Source organism: Myotis yumanensis, unplaced genomic scaffold (genome assembly GCF_028538775.1).
Source record: "Myotis yumanensis isolate MYYU_CA2020_CCGP unplaced genomic scaffold, mMyoYum1.0.hap1 SCAF_16, whole genome shotgun sequence".
NCBI classification, from domain to species: domain Eukaryota; kingdom Metazoa; phylum Chordata; class Mammalia; order Chiroptera; family Vespertilionidae; genus Myotis; species Myotis yumanensis.
In genome coordinates this window covers 1,686,730-1,705,248 of record NW_027223767.1, presented here as the reverse complement: position 1 = coordinate 1,705,248, position 18,519 = coordinate 1,686,730, and the positions used below count along the sequence as shown (strand labels likewise).

At 47.5% G+C, this 18,519-nt stretch overlaps 1 protein-coding gene and 1 non-coding gene across 5 annotated transcripts in view; both read left to right on the top strand.

The window, feature by feature from the left end:
- The window catches only part of TOM1L2 (target of myb1 like 2 membrane trafficking protein), a 139,832-nt gene that overhangs the window by 55,541 nt on the left and 65,772 nt on the right, over nt 1–18,519 (top strand). The window lies entirely within an intron of this gene.
- On the top strand, nt 12,678–12,780 carry LOC138995189 (U6 spliceosomal RNA). Its single transcript, XR_011468525.1, has one exon. It is a non-coding gene; the product is annotated as a U6 spliceosomal RNA (small nuclear RNA).

Genomic DNA, 18,519 nt, shown 5'->3' with positions numbered 1-18,519 from the left:
GTCCCCACTGGGGTGCCTGGCCAGTCTGGGTGAGGGGCTGAGGGCCATTTTCAGGCTGGCCGGCGACTGAAGCTCCCAGCCTCTCCTTTTTTTCTTTCTTTTTTTTTATTCTGGGATTTATTTACCTTCTATAATTGAAACTTTGTTGCTGTCACTGGAGCTGAGAGCTGGCTCCTGCTTACTGCAGCTCTGAGGCCATGGCCTGCTGAAAGCAGGTATCTGGGGTTTGTTTAGCTTCTACAATTGAAACTTTGTTGCTTTCGGAGCTCAGAGCCAGGCCGCGGCAGGCGGGGAACCTTGGCTTCCTCCATCACAGGAGCAAGCAAGCCTCCTGCTCGCTTCAGCTGCGTGGCTGCCGGCTGCCATCTTTGTTGGCGGTTAATTTGCATATCTGGCTGATTAGCCAATGGGAAGTGTAGCGAAGGTATGGTCAATTACCCTTTTTGTCTTTTATTAGATAGGACTAGAGGCCTGTTGCACGAAGAGATTCGTGCAATAGGCCTTCCCTTCCCCTGGCTGCTGGCACAGGTTTTCCTCCGGCACCCGGGACCCAGGCCTTCGCTCCAGCTGGAGCCGCCTTCAGTCTTCTGTCTTCGCTGCTCCAGCTCACCTTCAGTCTTCCCTCCGCCACTTGGAGCCTATGTATGCAAATTAACCGCCATCTTTGTTGGCGGTTAATTTGCATATCATGCTGATTATCCGATTGGAGGCGTAGCGAAGGTATGGTCAATTACCATGTTTGTCTATTATTAGATAGGATAGATACTGGCTAAACTTGGTGCGATCTCCAGAAAACATCAGGCTCCTCCCTCCGGACTCCACCCCATTGAAGAATGAAATATGATGCTGTTTCTTTGGTGCTGAGGAAGCTAGATAAATACTATGTTTCTTTTTCTGCAATAAAAATTCCAGGATGGTAGAAAAATGCCTATTCCCACTGGATTTTGATCATCTTATTTGCATGTTTCCCTTGGCAAGCTGTGTTTGCTATCGTTCAGGGTGACCCAGCTAGAACTACTGTTTAGAGTCACATTGTCATGAATAAGTTATATAACCTGTGTGTGATATGGCTGTGAGTTCTGAGTATTGTGTAAATAGGAATACATGCTTGTGTTGGGTCTCTCCTTCCTATTTAAATATAGTTGAATTTAAATGTAATCTCCCTGTTTGTTCTCGCTGTTGATATTCCTGATTTTTCTGTTAGGGATAGGAGCAGTTTCCCAGGTGATTCAGAACCTGTTGTATTCATCTTTGGAATGCAAATCACATGTGTATATTATGTCTGCATCTCCCTCTGTGCCAGTCCACACTGGCTTTAAGTTTGGTCCTCCTTGACTATCTTGGGTACCCTCCCAGGTGGTGAAAAAACAAAGCATGGGTAACCCACTCGAGGACAAGGGGGATTAATAGGGAGGCCTGGTTAGGATGGAAATCCTCTTCAAAGATATTGGGATTAGAGGGCTTTCATCCCTAAAGAAAACAGTCTTTATAGTCAAAAGGTTTACTTATGTTCAGGATAGCCTTATGCCCTGTGCCTATTTTTGATGGAAGAATTAAATAACTGGATTTTAGTGTTGGTTATGAGTTTGCCATTTTAGTCTTAGTCTTTTGTGATACAATATCCCCTTTCTATCTTTATAAAACAATAATAACAAAAATATTTTTAAATATTTACCTCTAAACCAAATACTTCAACACATTGGTCATATTCACTTTTTTTTTTTTACAAACATTATCTATATGCATCCTTTTAAAATTATTTTATTACTAGAGACCCCATGCATGAAATTCGTGCATGGGGGGGGAGGGTCCCCTCAGCCCGGCCTGCACCCCCTCCTATCCGGGACCCCTCGGGGGATGTCCGACTGCCTCTTGCAATCCGGGACCACTGGCTCCTAACCATTTGCCTGTCTGCCTGCCTGATCGCCCCTAACCACCTCTGGCTGCCTGCCTGATCACCCCTAACTGCTCTCCTACCAGCCTGATCACCCCTAACTGCTCCCTTGCTGGCCTGATCGCCCCTAACTGCCTCTGCCTCGCCCCGCACCTGGGACCCAGGATTCCCTCCTCTGGCCAGTCGCAGGCACCTGGGACCCAGACTTCCCTCCCTCTGGCTGGCGCAGGAACCCAGGACCCAGGCCGGCTTCACCCAGGCTGGCCACAGCTTTGCCCGGGCTGCAGCCGCAGGCGCTCAGGACCACGGGGTGGGCAGTTTGTCCCTTTCTGAGGCCGCAGGCGCAGGCGCAGCCATTGGCGCCCGGGACCTTGGGGACTGCAGGGCATGCAGCTTGTCCTCTCCTGGGCTGCAGGCGCAGCCGCAGCCGCTGGTGCCCGGGACCGTGGGGCGGGCAGCTTGTCCCTCTCCTGGGCAGCAGTCTAGCTGGTCCCCATTCCTCTCTTGCGAGCTAATTTGTGCCTGGCTGGTCCCCTTCCTCTCTCCCTAGTGTTGAGTGTCTGTGCCATGATGGTGTGTGGGCGTGATGATCATTTGCATATTAGCTCTTTATTATATAGGATTTCTTTTTTAAAAAAAATATATTTTATTGATTTTTTTACAGAGAGGAAGGGAAAGGGATAGAGAGTTAGAAACATCGATCAGCTGCCTCCTGCACACTCCCTACTGGGGATGTGCCCGCAACCAAGGTACATGCCCTTGACCGGAATCGAACCTGGGACCTTTCAGTCCGCAGGCCGACGCTCTATCCACTGAGCCAAACCAGTTAGGGCTTATTATTATTTCTTAATCCTCACCTGAGGGCATGGTTAGAGAGAGGAAAGAAGGGAGGGAGGGGGGTGTGAAGGGAGAGAGAGAGAGAAACATCTATGTGAGAAACATGGATCAGTTACCTTCTGATTGGGGATCGAACCCACAACCTTTTGGTGCACAGGATGATGCTCAACCAACTGAGCCATTCCAGCTTGGCTGCATCTTTTTTTAAAGAACAATTTTGTATCTTGTTTTCTTTACACCATTACAAAATGTTTCTAATAAGTTTGGGAAGTTTTAAGAATTTTAAATGATACTATATTAAACATGTGTGTGGCTTTCCCTCTCTTTTAGCAGCTTTATTGAGATCTAATTCACATACCATGCAATTCACCCAGTTAAAGTGTATAATTCAATGATTTTCATTATATTCACAGAGTTGTGCAACCATCACCACAATCAATATTAGAACATTTTGATCTTCTTATACCCATCAGCAATCACTTCCCATTTCCCCTGACCCCAGGCAGCCACTAATCAACTTTGTCCTATAGATTTGCCTATTCTGGACATTTCCTGTAAATGGAATCATACAACCTGTGGTCTTTTTCTCCGACTTAAAATAGTGTAAAATTAAAAAGATAATATTGTGACAAAATATACGTAACAAAATTTACCATTTTAGCCATTTTAAGTGTACAGTTCAGCCGCATTAATTATATTCAAATGTTGTGCAGCCACCACCATTATCCACCTCCAGAATCTTTTATCTTCCCAAACTGAAACTCCGCACCCACTCAACTAACTCCCACCCTCTCCCAACCCCCCAGCAACACCCATCTGCTTACTATCACTATGAATTGGACTATTCTATATATCTAATATAAGTACAATAATAAAGTATTTGTCCTTTTGTGTTTGGCTTTTTTCACTTGACATAATGTTTTCTTTTAAAAAAATGTTTTTATTGGTTTTAGAGAAAGAAGAAGGAAAAGGGAGAGAGACATAGAAACATCCGATCTGCTGTTTCTTGCACACACACACACACACACACACACACACACACTGGGATTGAGCCTGAAACCCGGGCATGTGCCCTGACCAGGAATGGTACCAGGGAGTCAACACTGAACCACTGAGCAATACTGGCCAGGCGACATAATGTTTTCAAAGTTCATCCATATTGTAGCATACACCAGAATTTCATTCTTTTTTATTGCCAAATACTATTCTATTGTGTGGATATGTCATATTTTTTTATTCATCAGTTGATGGAAATTTGGGGTGTTTAATCATTTGGCTTGTGCCTGGATTATATTTAGTTCTAACTTTACTTTATCAGGTGTTTTATCCAAGTACAACAAGAGATATTAACAACAGAGCAAACCCCACCTTGCTTAGGTAGAATGTTCTTAAGAGCAGTTCTATTGTCTAATATTGCTATGGTGGTCATTGTAATACCTGTACAAGGAAAAGTATTCTTCTAAATCTGGGACCTTTATTGGGAGTGACGTCACCAGGCATTAAACATCTAAGCGTTACTACCTTTAAATTTAGTTGCACATGGATTTTGTACCTTAGAGTGTCAGAGTCTTCTCCATCACCTTTCTGAAGATGAAACATCTTTGTAGAAACATTTTTATAAAAGTATTAGTAGGACAATAATTGTCCGTAAGTGATAAAAGGGTTAAGAACGGTTAGAGTTCATATACATGCATCTTAAGATCCCCCCTCTATGAACCTTCTGCAATGTGCACAGACCTTCTGTAACTTACATATATCTTTCCATTTTTGTGCTATCTTTTCTCTCCTTATTTTGAAACAATCATTTTATTTTATGACACAATTATATTCCTTTTTCGTTCTTTACTAATAAAGCACATGTCCTTTATATCCTTCTTTATCTAAACACATTTTTTCCTTCAACAAAAATGTATCTCTATTTCCCATACTTTCTTTACCAAAAATACAGAACCTATTCTAAGTATGTGTATAGTTAGTTTATCACCAAATAGGAGTTCCCTACAGAACACACCCTCCGTCCCGTGGAGACACAGGCCAGTAATCTCCTGATGAGCTGCCACTGCCCACTGATGCACCCGAGCTCTGTCTCCATAAAGGAGGCTTAGCCATTGCTGATATACACGATTTAGTCAATTACATGTTGATTTCCTCTTGTCAGGTTAGTTTCTGTTCAAGCTCATCCAGTTATAGCTGCATCTGCAAAATACTGTTCTACATTTTAACATTTAGCAAGAATAGCACTCAGTAAGAACCAGGGAGACCTTGAGACCCTTGCCCTGTCTAAGTTTCACTGTAACCTTCCCACAGGGGGTATTATTCTTTTAAATGTGTTAATTTAAAAGTAAGAATATACAAAGAAGTATGTTTTAAGAGAACTGGCTAGCCTTTGGGCTCCCTACACGTTTCCCACTCTCTTTGTTATTACCACACTCAGAGAACACTTCAGTAGCATCCAGGGGGCAGCGTGGGAGGGCGGCGAGTAGCCCTGAATGGTTGACTGCCTGAGGGTGACCAGACAGGCACGGCCTCAGTTACCAGGAAGGGGACACCAGACTTGGACAAAGGCCTGTCTGTGACTCTTGCTCTGATGTAAAGTGTCCCTTGCCTGGCAAAGCCATGTGTTAGACATGTGACACAGCTGCTTTGTGACCAAAGACAGGATCTAAAACAGCTCTGCTGGAAAAGTAAAAAAGGAATAAATAAATAAAAATAAGAATTGAGCTTAGTTGTTCTAACCTGGGTATTTTTTATTATTAATTGCTATTCTTCCTAAGACCGGTTGGAAAACCACAAAATTTGAGCCTTACTCCGACGGGTTGCTTTGCCTGCTCCCACAGACGCTAAGCTGCAGAGGCCAGGTGGGAGCAGGAGGTTTCTCTTCCCTGGTTCTGGGGGGCAGCTCTTGGCCAGAGTTAGCCAAAGCGCTGTGGCTTTGCTGAGCGCAGCGGGGGTGAGCCCGGGGAACTTGGGGAGGTTTTCTCCAGGCTTGGAATTTTGTAATCATGCTTTGAAGCAGAAAGACCTTCCTTTTTAGACTGGCTCCTGCCGACGCCTGCTGTCCCTGGCCGATCCGGTGGGCTGACTGGTGCCGGTCAGAATACAGCCGGTCGTGTCCAGTCTGCCCAGGCTCCAGGACGGCCTCTGCCTGGAGGCAGTCAGTCACCTGCCCTTCCTCCTTGCCCGCGGGAAGTCAGTCTTCCTGAGGGACAGTCACGTGATGCATGTGTTAGAATTGTAGGTCACATTATGGCACACACCGAGTGCCAGGTTCCCATATTGAGTTTCATCTCACTAGTTCATTGGTACGACTGTTTTGCCCATTTTGTAGATGACTTTACTGAAGTCCAGAGAGATTAAGAAATTTGACCAGGGTCAAATGACCCAAGACTGACCCCTAGTGCATCAGATTCAAAACCAGGCCTTTGACCAAGTGCTGTCCTGTCTCCCTTTCGCTGAGCAGTTGGGATAAACCTGCCCCTGCTTCCTGCCTGCAGGCACTGCACGCCAGTGCAGCCCCCATGCCGGTACCAGCGGGATCTGCATTTCTGTTGGGAAGCCCCCCCCCCCCCCCCCCCCCACGACTGGCTCCTGCAGAAAGCTCAGGCTCCTTATGGAAAATGAAAGCAGCTCCCCAGCTGGCCGCCTCGCCCTGCTTCCCTCCCCACAGCCCAGCTTTTCCATCCCAGCCCGGCAGGCCTTCGATCTCCGCTCAGCCAGTTCCTACTGCCCGGGAGACTCCCCACTCCTCCAAATTCCTGCTCTCCCTCTTTACCAGGTCCTTGGCTTCGTTTTCATGACCCTCCTCCCTCTTCAGCACGATGAACTATTCCCCTGTCATCTGTTGGCCCGTGCGTCTTTTTTCTATTCACGCCTGTTCTAACACTCACCACATTGTGTACTGGCTGCTTGTTTGCAGGTCTCCTGCCTGGTGACCTCCTTATGGGAGGTGATCCATCTTGCTTATTTTTCTGTCCCAACCTAGCACAGTGCCTGGTAGGGAGAGGCCTCTCCGTTCAAGTGTAAATTGAACTGGGAAGCCTTTGGATGACCTTGCCTGTTCCCCTTGCCAAGGACTGGCATTCAAGTCTCCTTTGAGTATGTGTCTCTGTAATCAGGCCCAGCTGGGCAGGCTGGTGCGAGGCAGTGCCCAGGGCATTTGCAGGCACCCCTCGTCTCTGCTCTCAGTGCACAAGAGCAAGCTGAACAGCCCCAAGAGGCACTCCGGGGAAAGGCGAAATCCGCAGCATATCTGCTGTGCTTTAATGCAGCTCTAACCTGAGCGCCAGCTCCCAGGGGACCTTTTATCTTCCCAGTCAACTGGCCCACCTGCCTGGCTGTTAGAGAGCAACCGCTAGGCTGGGATCACCCGCTGGCACCGTTCTCCTGGCCTGGACCTGGCTCCTGCAGGGGCCCATCTCCCACACCCCCGGTTGCCCATTGTCATCACAGCCCTTCCCCCAACTCCTCTCTCACTCTCATTTACTCCACAGGTAAGATATTCCATTAAGTACAAAGGTGGGACTATATCAAAACAGTGGCTCTGCTTGTAGAGAACACACCCCAAATGCATTTTGAATCTGTTGATCCTCCTCAAGGGAATTCCAGTTTAAAAAGCACTTGGATCAGCAGCCTCAGCCTGTGTGGCCAGCAGGCTGACATTTTCTCTGTTGTTTGGCTGGCCTGAAAGGCTCCTTTGTTTGGGGAGTGGGAGGATGTGGTGTCCTAATTAGGCCTGGTGTGCAGCTGTGGCTCCTACAGCACTGCCCTTTGGAACTGAGTGCTCTAGACAGGAGAATAACTCAGTACTGATTTTGTGAGTTTGTTGGTCTTTAAAGAAAATAGGAGATTAAAAAGAGGGGGGAAGACAGGCCGCGTTGGCTTAGTGGTTGAGTGTAGACCTATGAGCCAGGAGGACACAGTTCTATTCCTGATCAGGGCATATGCTCAGGTTGCGGGCTCTATCCCAGCAGGGGGCAGCTGAGTGATTGATTCTCATTGATGTCTCTCTCTGTCTCTCTCTTTCTCTCCCTTTCTTCTCTGAAATCAATAAAAATATATTTAAAAAATAAAATAAAAAGGGGGAAAACTAAATGCAGTGTAGTATTCTGGACAAAAGGTGCATTAGAAGAAAAACTGGAAAATTCTGAATGAAGTCTGGAGTTTAGTTAATCATGCTGTGCCAATGTTCATTTTTTTAGTTTTGACAAGTGAACAGTGGTTATGTAAGACATTGACATTAATAGAAACTAGGAGAAGGGCATATGGGGACCCTTTATATAATCTTTGCAACTTTCAGTAAATCTAAAATTATTCAAATATTAAAAGTTTATTGATGCCCTAGTCAGTTTGGCTCAGTGGATAGAGCGTCATCCCGTGGACTGAAGGGTCCCAGGTTCAATTCCAGTCAAGGGCATGTACCTCAGTTGCAGGCTCCGTCCCTGGCTCTGGTCAGGGCGTGTGCCAGAGGCAACCAATCGATGTGTCTCTCTCATATTGATGTTTCTCTCTGTCTCTCCCCCTCCCTTCCACTCTCTCTAAAAAATCTATGGAAAAATATCTTCAGGTGAGGATTAACAGCAACAACAGAAGTTTATTATAAAATGAAGAACAAGGTGAAAAGGCTGACTGAGCAGCTAATTTAACCTGACCCTTCATCGGCACCTCCTTTACGCTTCCTGCCCAGAGCCTGTAGCCTTCACCTGCCAGATCAGGAGGCAGACTGCATCTGGAACCCTGGGCCAGTCTGCTCTGAGGCAGGGTCTCCTTTGCACTTTGGGGTCTGAGGCCAGGTCTACCAGGAAGACCTGGCTCATGTGGTTGGCAGTGCTGCTACCTGCCAGCTGTGCACTGCTGGTCAGCAATCTGGGCTTCATTTGGTTTCACCTATTAGGAGGAGTGTGATCTGCCTGCAGGGGAAGAGAGGATTAAATAAGATAACATATGTGAAGAACTCAGCCCAGATAGAATGAGATGGTTGGCCAACATTGGTTTTCATTTTTCCTCTGCTTCTCCATTTTTGTGTGAAAGAAATGAGTCTCTTTGAAGACTTGAGATCAGTGGTTCAGTGGTCACTTGCAGGTCAAGAAGTTGCTGTGAGGAGCCAGCAGCCACACTTTGCCCCTCTCCCCCACATACCCATTTCCAGAGATCTAGGAATGTGACATCTGTATTGAGTAACTCATGGGGAATCGTCTTTACTTAGATGGTCTCAGAGTCTTCTTGGAGTTTTAACGTTTGGATTTCAGGAAATTGCGCCGTGGCTGTTTCTTCACTTATAGGTGGGCCAAGGGGCTTGGGGGCTTCCTTCTGGAACGCGAGCCCTTGTGCTTCCTCGGGGCTTGGAGCTTTCCTGGCCCAGAAACCCAAAAATCAGAAAGGCTGGAGACATTTGCAAGATCCAAGGGCATTGAATCCACTGGGCATAGTTTGTGGATGGCTGTTTACCTGTAGGTGGCAGTGGTGACACAGGAATGCTTAAGGCATAGGCACTGAGGGGAGTGCTGACAGAATCCTTTGAGAAGAGCGATAGTAATAATAAAACTTATAGTGATGCCCACAGCCTCGGAGGAATGTTACTCTGTTAGAGACTTTGTCAAATGCTTTATATGTGTTATTTAGTTTACTCTTCACAACAACTATGTAAGAAAAGTGCTATTATTAGCACATTTTACAGATGACAGAAAGGCTCAGAGAGGTCAAGTTATTGCCCTGGGGTCACACAATAAGTGGTAGAATAGAACTAGGACTTACCAAAGTCTGAGTTCAAACTTCCTGCTCATACTTTGCATTATGATACTCATTTCTCTTGCTTCTGAGTCCAAAGGGAGAATGAGGGACAGCTAGGAGCCTGGTTCTGATCTCACCAAATACCCAGTGCCTGCCATCCCAGGGCCTCAGAAGGACTTAGACTCATCATTTCATTTATAAAGGATTCTTGTCACCATAAGGTCGGGCGCACATGAGGAAATGATGTCCTGCCTTCATGCAGCTTCAGATTTAGATATGGAATATACTCATGGCTCATTAAGCCAGCAAGACTGGAAGAACCTCTCGGAATAGCATTCGCAGGGTCTTGAAAGCTCAGTCCCTGCATGGGCTATATTTCCAGGTGCTGAGCTTCTCAGAAGGCATCCCTTGGGGAGGTATTGAGGAGACTCTGGAGAAGAGATAGGACTGGAACTCAGCATGGGCAGATGGGCTGGAGTGAATACTTTCCACCCAGAGAAGGCCCTCAGGCTTACACAGTCTCCCAGGCAATGGTTTCACCCTCCAGCAGAGAGCCTACTTTTCTGTGGAATGAGTACTCAAATGGGTCTTCTCTTCAACTTGGTTTGCTTTTGGATGATCAGGTTTTGTAAAAGCATGCATAATCCCAAGGATGCCCACTTTCATCGCTTTTATTTGACATATATTGGAAGTTCTAGCCAGAGCAATTAACGAGGAAAAAGAAGTAAAAGGTATCCAAGTGGGAAAGGAAGAAGTAAAATTACCTGTTTGTAGGTGACATGATCTTATGTGTAGAAAACCCTAAACATTGCATGAAAAAAATCTGTTAGACCTAACAAACCCAGCAAAGCTGAAAGAATTTGTATTCTTTCGACACTAAAAATCAGCTGTTTCTATACACTAACAGTGAACAATTCAAAAAGGAAATTAAAAACAAAATTGAGAACGGTACTCACCGCTTCCCACAACCACATCAAAATTACAACTAAAATACAGAACGACCATCATTCAGAACCTGAAATCTGGTTGAATGGAAGTCCTATAACTAGAAAAGTAAAGAAAAAAGCACATCAAGACCAGTAGGAAGGGGCAGAGGCGCAGAACGGAACGTGTGGAGTGTATTTAATCAGGAAGGCTATCTCAGCTGTGGAAGCCTCCTGTGAGCAGCAAGGAGGTCCCAGACCCCCAATCCAGGGTCCAGGAGCTGGGAAGAGAAGTCTCCCTAACTTAGGGCTGTAAAAACCAGTGGGGATTGTGGCTAAGTGACACAGAGGCTATTGGAGATCCAGGCAGTTCCTCTTAAAAGAGGAACGAACTTACACTGTCCCACTCCCTCTGAGTACCAGTACTGGGGCAGTGGCATTGGGGGATCCAGTGACATATGGGGAGGAACTGGATTATCTGGCATTAGAGCAAGAATACTGGGGGGGGGGGGAGAGGGGGGAGGTGGCTTTCTCCAAGACAGGGGACCTCACAGGGGTCATTGTTCCTATGCTGAAACCTCCCCTGTGGCAGAGCTGACTGGCAGCCATATCTGAGTTTCCAAAAGCCTGGCTCACACTGTTCGCTCTGCCCTGGTGATTCCCGGAGACTCCTCCCCATCCAGTTTGCAGCCCCACCCAAGCTGTTTGCAGTGGCTTTTCTATGTGACTGGCCTATCTTGACTAAGGCTTCAGACTTGCCTAAAATCTCTCAAACAAGAAGTAAGTGGTCAGCATGCCCCAAACCTATCAATAAGAGGCCCAAGACCTGGCACTAGTACCAGCCTGCCTTGCTTCACAACTTGGCCTCGCCTGGGCACTTCTAAGCCCAATACAAGTAGCAGCCATCTGCAAATTGCTCTGTAGCTCCTGCCGGGTGGCCCCAGGCAGTGGCTGCCTTTGTACCTCCCAGGAGGCCCCAGAGCCAGTGCACCCAGTGGACAGCTTCAGACCATGCCAGATTACAACTCTACACATCCACAAGCAACACACTCAAGGGGCAGACTCAGTGAGCACCAAAGCCCCACTGAAGCAAGTCCTGCTCCATAGGGGTGTCTCCTGCGTAGCAGCTCTCCCACTGTAGTCACAATTGGTTCTCACAGCTAATTTGCCTGGAGGTCAATTCCTCACAGTGATGCCAACAGCAATCAAGGCTCAACTACAACAAGACTGTGCACACAGCCCATACAGGGGCACACCTAGAGTGCCCAGCTCAGGTGACTGGGGAGGCTAAGCCACTGGGCCCTACAGGACACCTACTACACAAGGCCACTCTACTGATTCCAAAAGACGTACCAGCTCTATTTAATGCATAGAAACAAACACAGGGAAGCAGCCAAAATGTAGAGACAAAGAAATGTGTAATAAATGAAAGAACTGAAGAAATCTCCAGAAAAAAAACCTAAATGACATGGAAGCCAACAAACTACTAGATACAGAGTTCAAAACAATGGTTATAAGGATCTTAGTGAGAGTTTCCAGGGGCTTTGTGAGATTTTCAAGGATCTTAGTGAGAATTTCAAAGACATGAAAAAGGACCAGTCAGAAATTAAGCATACACTAACTGAAATAAAGAATAATTTACAGGGACTCAACAGTAGAGAATTCTGAGAATAAAATCAACCATTTGGAATATGAGGAAGCAAAAAACACCCAATCAAAAGAGCAAAAAAAACCCAAAACAAACAAAAAAAATAAAATGAAAACGAAAAATATGAAGATAGTGTAAGGAGCCTCTGGGACAACTTCAAGCGTACCAACATTCACATTATGGGCATTCCAGAAGGAGAAGAGAGAGAGAATGAGATTGAAAACCTCTTTGAAGAAATAATGAAAGAAAACTTCCCCTACCTGGTGAAAGAAATAGACTTATAAGTCCAGGAAGCAAAGAGGCCCACACCAAGACACATCATAATTAAAATGCCAAAGGTTAAAGGCAAAGAAAAAAATCTTAAAAGCAGCAAGAGAAAAGCAGTTAGTTACCTACAAGGGAGTGCCCATACAACTGTCAGCTGATTTCTCAACAGAAACTTTGCAGGCTAGTAGGAAGTGGCAAGAAATATTCAAAGTGATGAAAAGCAAGAACCTACAACCAAGATTACTCTACCCAGCAAAGCCATCATTTAGAATTGAAGGTCAGATAAAGAGCTTCACAGATAAGAAAAGGCTAAAGGAGTTCATCACCACCAAACTAGTATTGCACGACATGTTGAAGGGTCTTCTTTAAGAAGAGGAGGGTCTCGCTTCAGCAGCACATATACTAAAATTGGAACGATACGGAGAAGATTAGCATGGCCCCCACGCAAGGATGATATGCAAATTCATGACATGTTCCATATTTAAAAAAAAAAAAGGAGGAAGAAGAAGGAGGAGGAGAAAAAGATAAAAAAATATGAACAATAAAATGGCAATAAATACGTATCTATCAATAATTGAATCTAAAAATGAAAATAAATGAACAAGGAATCTAATGAACAAAATAAACTGATGAATAAAATAGAACCAGAGGCATGGAAACATGGAACAGACTGAGGAATCTGAGGGAAGGGGGGCATTGTATGCATATATGTATTACCTATGGACACAGACAATAGGGTGGTGAAGGCCTGGGGCATGGCAGGAACCGGGTGGAAGGAGGCAATGGGAGGAATAAAGGGGGGCATTTGTAATACTCTTAACAATAAAAATTTTAAATTTTTAAAAAAATTTTTATTTATAAAAGCATCTAAAAGAATAAAATCCCTAGGAATTAATCAAGGAGGCAAAGCCTTTTACATGGGAAACTATAAAGCATTGCTGAAAGAAAGTAAGGAAGACGTAAGTAAATGGAAAGACAGCCCATGCTCACGGATTAGAAGACTTCATGTTTTTAAGATGACACTGCCACCCAAAGTGTAGATGCAGTGTAGTCCCAATCAAAATCCCAACATTTTTTGCAGAAATAAAGCCATCCTAAAATTCATATATAACCAAATTAACCTTGAAAAAGAAGGACAAAGTTAAAGGATCATACTTCCTGATTTCCATCCTAAAGTAATCAAAACAGTGTGGTCCCGGCATAAGGACAGACACAGAAACCAATGGAATAGACTAGCGCCTGGAAATAAACCCTCCCATACATAATCAATTGATTTTCCACAAGAATGCCAAAACCATTCAGGGGAAAGGACAGTCTTTTCAGCAAAATGGTGCTGCAAAAGCTATATATTCACATGCAAAAGAATGAAGTTGGACACTTACCTTTAAATGGTAAATTTTTTGTTACATAGATTTTACCACAAAATCATGAAAAAGTATGCATAGGCCAACATCCTGTCAGAGTGTAATGGGGGAGCTGGAGGGGACGGGTGGGAGTTGGAGATCATTCAGGCTGTCACCCCGACAAGAAACCTGAGGCCCAGTGAAGAAAAGGGAATAAATAGTCCAGGAGCTCAGGGTCGTCCGTAGCAGAACCAGGCCCGGAACAGCAGGTCCCTGGGCCCCCGCCCCTCTCTGGGCAGTGCGCTCCGGGAGGGCTGGGACCAAGTCTGCCTCGCCTTCTGCTTTGTCCCCAGCATTCAGCACTTGGTAGCCCTGCAGTCTGTGTATGTCAGCTGAATGGCTGTGCTGGCAGCCCTTCCCCCTAAGTTAGGGTTCTCAGCCCCGGCTGTTCATTGAGCCACCTGGGGAGCTGGGAGAGCAGGTCAACACCTGGGCCTCAGAGGCTCTGACTGGAAGGCATGGCATGGATGCGGGCAAGAAGTTTCTTCTTACTGTAAATCCTCACCCGAGGATATATTTACTGATTTTGAGAGAGAGAGGAAGGGGGCGGGGGAGAAACATGGAACGATACGGTTGTCTCCCGTACACGCCCAGCTGGGGATCAAACTTGCAGCCCAGGTATGTGCCCTGACCAGGAATTGAACTCAAAACCTTTTTGGTGTATAGAATGACGCTCCCACCAATTTAGCCACCCGGCCGGGCAGGCAAGAATATTTTTTAAAGTCTTTCTGCTAATTCTAGCTGAGTTTGGGAGCCACTGCTCAGGGTCATGCCTTCCCCGCTGCTCTCTCTAGCTGGGAATGAGGGGCAGAGGCTTAGGGGACTCCTCTGGAACGTCACACAGTCTCTGGCTGGTTCATTCTGGCTTCTCTTGTCCCTTGGGCTCTGCTTAAAGAGACATGTCACATGTATATGGCGGAGTTGCCATTAACTTCCTCCCAGCTCCTTGGCACCAGGGCCCAGGTATCAGAGCCACTCAGAGTGCCGTGTGTCCTCTGTCCCAGGTTGCACTGCTGCAGGGCTGCCTGCCCAGCTGCTGCGCCCATTACATGGCCCTCTTAAGGCAGAGTCTTAGCCTCTCCCTCTCCTCAGCTGCAGGGACCGTACACGGCACGTCTCAGGCCCTGCCAATCTTGAGCAAATGGCATGGGGACCCTGGGGTTTTATTTTGCCTTAAAGTTACAGATAAAACTGCCTCCCAGTTGTCTGCAGACTGGTCAGATGGTAATTTGTGTACTTCCTTCTGGCCCAGTTTCCTTCCTTTTAAGAGGGGTGAGGGAGGAGTCGGGACAGCTGTCATAGCAAAGGACATCCTATAAAGTAGGGTGCGTTTTGGGAATTCATTGTCTCGTCTCCTCAGTGGAAGGGCAGCAGCTGCAGTTGACATTCGTGAAGCATGTCGGGAATCTGAAGCAATAGGCAGTAATGGTTTTTTTGTAGCATGTCGGGTTGATTTTTCTTTCTGCCTGACTGGTAGATGCCAACCTGCCTCACTAGCGTATAGTAATCCAGGGGTTTGTCTCATATTATTGGTGCATGATGTCAGATGAGCTTTCTGCCCATCCACACGTGGTACAAAGCTATCCCGGGTGCCATTCCTTTATGCTAGTATCTCTGGGCTCCTACCAACATCCCTGATAGCTGGAGAGGTAGATAATTTGGCTGATTTTTTTTTTCCATTTTCACCAAAAGGATGATGCTAAGTGTAAAATGCTAAAACCATCACTCCTTTGCCTTCTGGTGCTGGCTGCTTCTGAAGTCACTGTATTTAACACCAAAGTATAGAAAGCAGCAGACAAGAAACCCAGCCGCTGGATCGTGAGGCATCTCCCACCAGGATTGCCTTGGATCTCAAACTGCATGGGAGGGGTGGGGCGAGAGGCAGAGAAACCATGTCTGAGAAAGTGCTGTCATTGCTGTCAGGGCCAGGCTTCAAGGCATCCTGGCCCTCAGCCCGCACCAAGCAGGAGGCAGCCTTTTCTGGGTAGAGAAAACGTCATGGCAACAGCATGCGGATGACACATTCTTTTGCCCTGAGTGTTTAATGGGAGTTGTGTCTCTCCCTGCCCAGCCTTGCTCTACCCTGCCCAGCCCTGCCCACCCCTACCCTGCCCAGCCCTGCCCAACCCTACCCTGCCTAGCCCTGCTCAGCCCTACCCTGCCCAGCCCTGCCCAACCCTACCCTGCCCAGCCCTGCCCACCCCTACCCTGCCCAACCCCTGCCCAACCCTACCCTGCCCAGCCCTGCCCAACCCTACCCTGTCCAGCCCTACCCTGCCCACCCCTAACCTGCCCAGCCCTGCTCAGCCCTACCCTACCCAGCCCTGCCCAACCCTACCCTGTCCAGCCCTACCCTGCCCAGTCCTGCTCAGCCCTGTCTAGTCTTGCCCTGCTGTGCACAGTTCTGTCTAGGTCCTGCCCAGTCTTGCTCAGCCCTGCCCTGCCCTGCCCTGCCCTTCCTAGCACGGCCTGTCCTGCTCAGCCCTGTCCTGTCCCCAGCCATCAGCATATCACCAAGACCTCTGAGAGGTCAGCCCTTTGCAACCAGGGTCACTGGGGTTTGGGTCTTTATCCACCCTTGGGGTGGCTGGTAGGAGATTTGCCTTGTTGCTTCCCGGAGCCTGTGCTTCTGTGGCGCAGGATTTATTTCAGGTTTGACGGTTCACCTGGCCAGAGAGATGAGCTTGAACTTTGCTTCCTCTGGCCTGGGCAGGGCGGACCGAGGGAGCCCACAGAGTGGCTGCCGTTCCAGGGGCATCAGACACAGCTTTGCTCCCATTGCTGGGATGGTTTTTATGAGGAGAGTAAGATAAGAACTGATTTGAGCTCCTTGTCAGCCTCACTTCCCTCATGTGTTTAGCAGAGCCAGACATCCTCAGTTATGTTTGTGTGGCATCTGAAGCAAAATGAAAAGAAAGAAGCATTCTTTGGGGGTTGGTTCTTCATAATCAAAATAAGTATATATCTTTTAGCTTGAAGACTCAGTCTCAGTAAGTGCATAGAACGCATTGCCCTGAGGATAAGTTACCCTGCCTTTGAGCCTCTTCCCGGTGTTCTTAGAGGAAGACAGAGGGTGAGTATAAGGTTAATGGATTCTGCTGCTAAACTGAACTTGGAAATGAGATTTCATTGATTTAATATTTCCTCTATTAACCTCCTAAGACAGTGTCCCTTGTGGCCATACCAAAGTGCAACTTCAGTACTTTCTTTCCCGCGAGTCTGTGCTGCAGCCCTTACTGTGACAGGGACAGGTGACAGTGCAGGCCTTTAGCCAGGGGGCCTCCCCTCGCTGGCTGGGAGCAGCCGCCCGGCCGCCCGCAGGCGGAGCTGCTGCATTCGGATGGACCTGCTGAGGAGGCTGCTAGATGTGGGCCTGCGGGCGCTCTGCTGCGTGTGGCTGTGGGAGTGGGGCACATCTCCGGGGCGTGGACACCTGAAGGAGAGGGCTGCTCAGAGCCAGTGCAGCAGGAAGAGCAGAGGGGCTGGAGGCACAGATCCGTTCATCCACACACAGCCTGCTCAGGAGCCCTGCCGTAGCCTCTAGAAGCAGTGCCTCCTGCCTCTGGGCAAAGCACTCGGGTTGGCAGCATGCTGCTGCCACTGCTCGGGGCTGCCTCCTGCTGCCCCTCTGCTTCCTGTAGCCTCTGCCCGCAGTCTTTTTCCCTCTAGACTAGCCTGGTGCTTTGCGCCATTCTTCCTGGGTGCCTACCCTTTCCCTTCCCCTTCCCACCCTGGCTGCCCCCCTCCTCTGACTCTAATTTCCCTGCAGGTCCAGGGTGCCACGCGCTGGCTGTGGGCTGCGCCTCTCTTCCACATGCGCGCAGTAGGGGGAGGCGAGCAGCCTCTGGGGCCTGTCGGGCTCCGAGCAGCCTCTCATGTGGGCTCTCTCCTTTCTCCCCCTCTCCACACGCACACTCTTCTTGGAGGCAGACATCGAATACTGCCTCTGTCCCTGCCAGACTGGCACCGTCTGTGGACTCTGGTTAAGGGTTCCGAAAATCGTGGAGGCTTCTGAGCGCCCTGCCCAGTCCACTGCTTGCATAGCATTTGTCCAAGGCAGATCTCACTATTTGGGGATGGGTTTGCTTCTTCAGGGAGTAAAGAGTCTTTGGGTGCCAACAGCAATGAGTAAAGAGAGTGAAAAAGTTGCAGATACATGTTTCTTGGTAAAAATGGAAACAATGAGCCCTGGCCAGTATTGCTTAGCGATTAGACTGTCAGGCTGTGTGCCAAAGAATCAAGGGTTAAAATCTTGGTCAAGGGCACATACCTGGGTTGCAGGTTCCATCCCTGGTCCCAGTCAGTGCTCCTGTGGGAGGCAACCAAACAGTGTGTCTCCCTCACATCCAAATCTCTCCCTCCCTCCCTTCTACTTTCTATAAAAATCAGTGGAAAAAATATCCTCAGGTGAGGATTAACAACAACGAGAATTAAACAATGAGGCCTTTTAGTGCAGAATGAAAGCTAGTGCACAGATGTTTAGAGCAATGGCAATATTTTTGGAGTGTGTGGTTGCTGCTTGTAAGTACAACCTTTGTTTGCATGTGTGAGTTCTGGTACATTATATAAAAGATAAGTGGCACCTCTCCACAGCCACATCTAGAAAATAAGGACACTCCCAGCATGTGCAGCGGTCATCTGTTTACTGAGCATCAGTGTGGGTTGTATGAAGCTTTGGTTAAAATGGTGGTAGTGATGTCCCTCATGAATCGTACAGTTAGGGTGGGGCAGGCTTAGCATTCTTCTAAGATATCAGCTTCATATCCGAACCCACCTTTGCTAGCAGGTGGGGCAGTACCAGGCAAATGCCTACACTCCAGA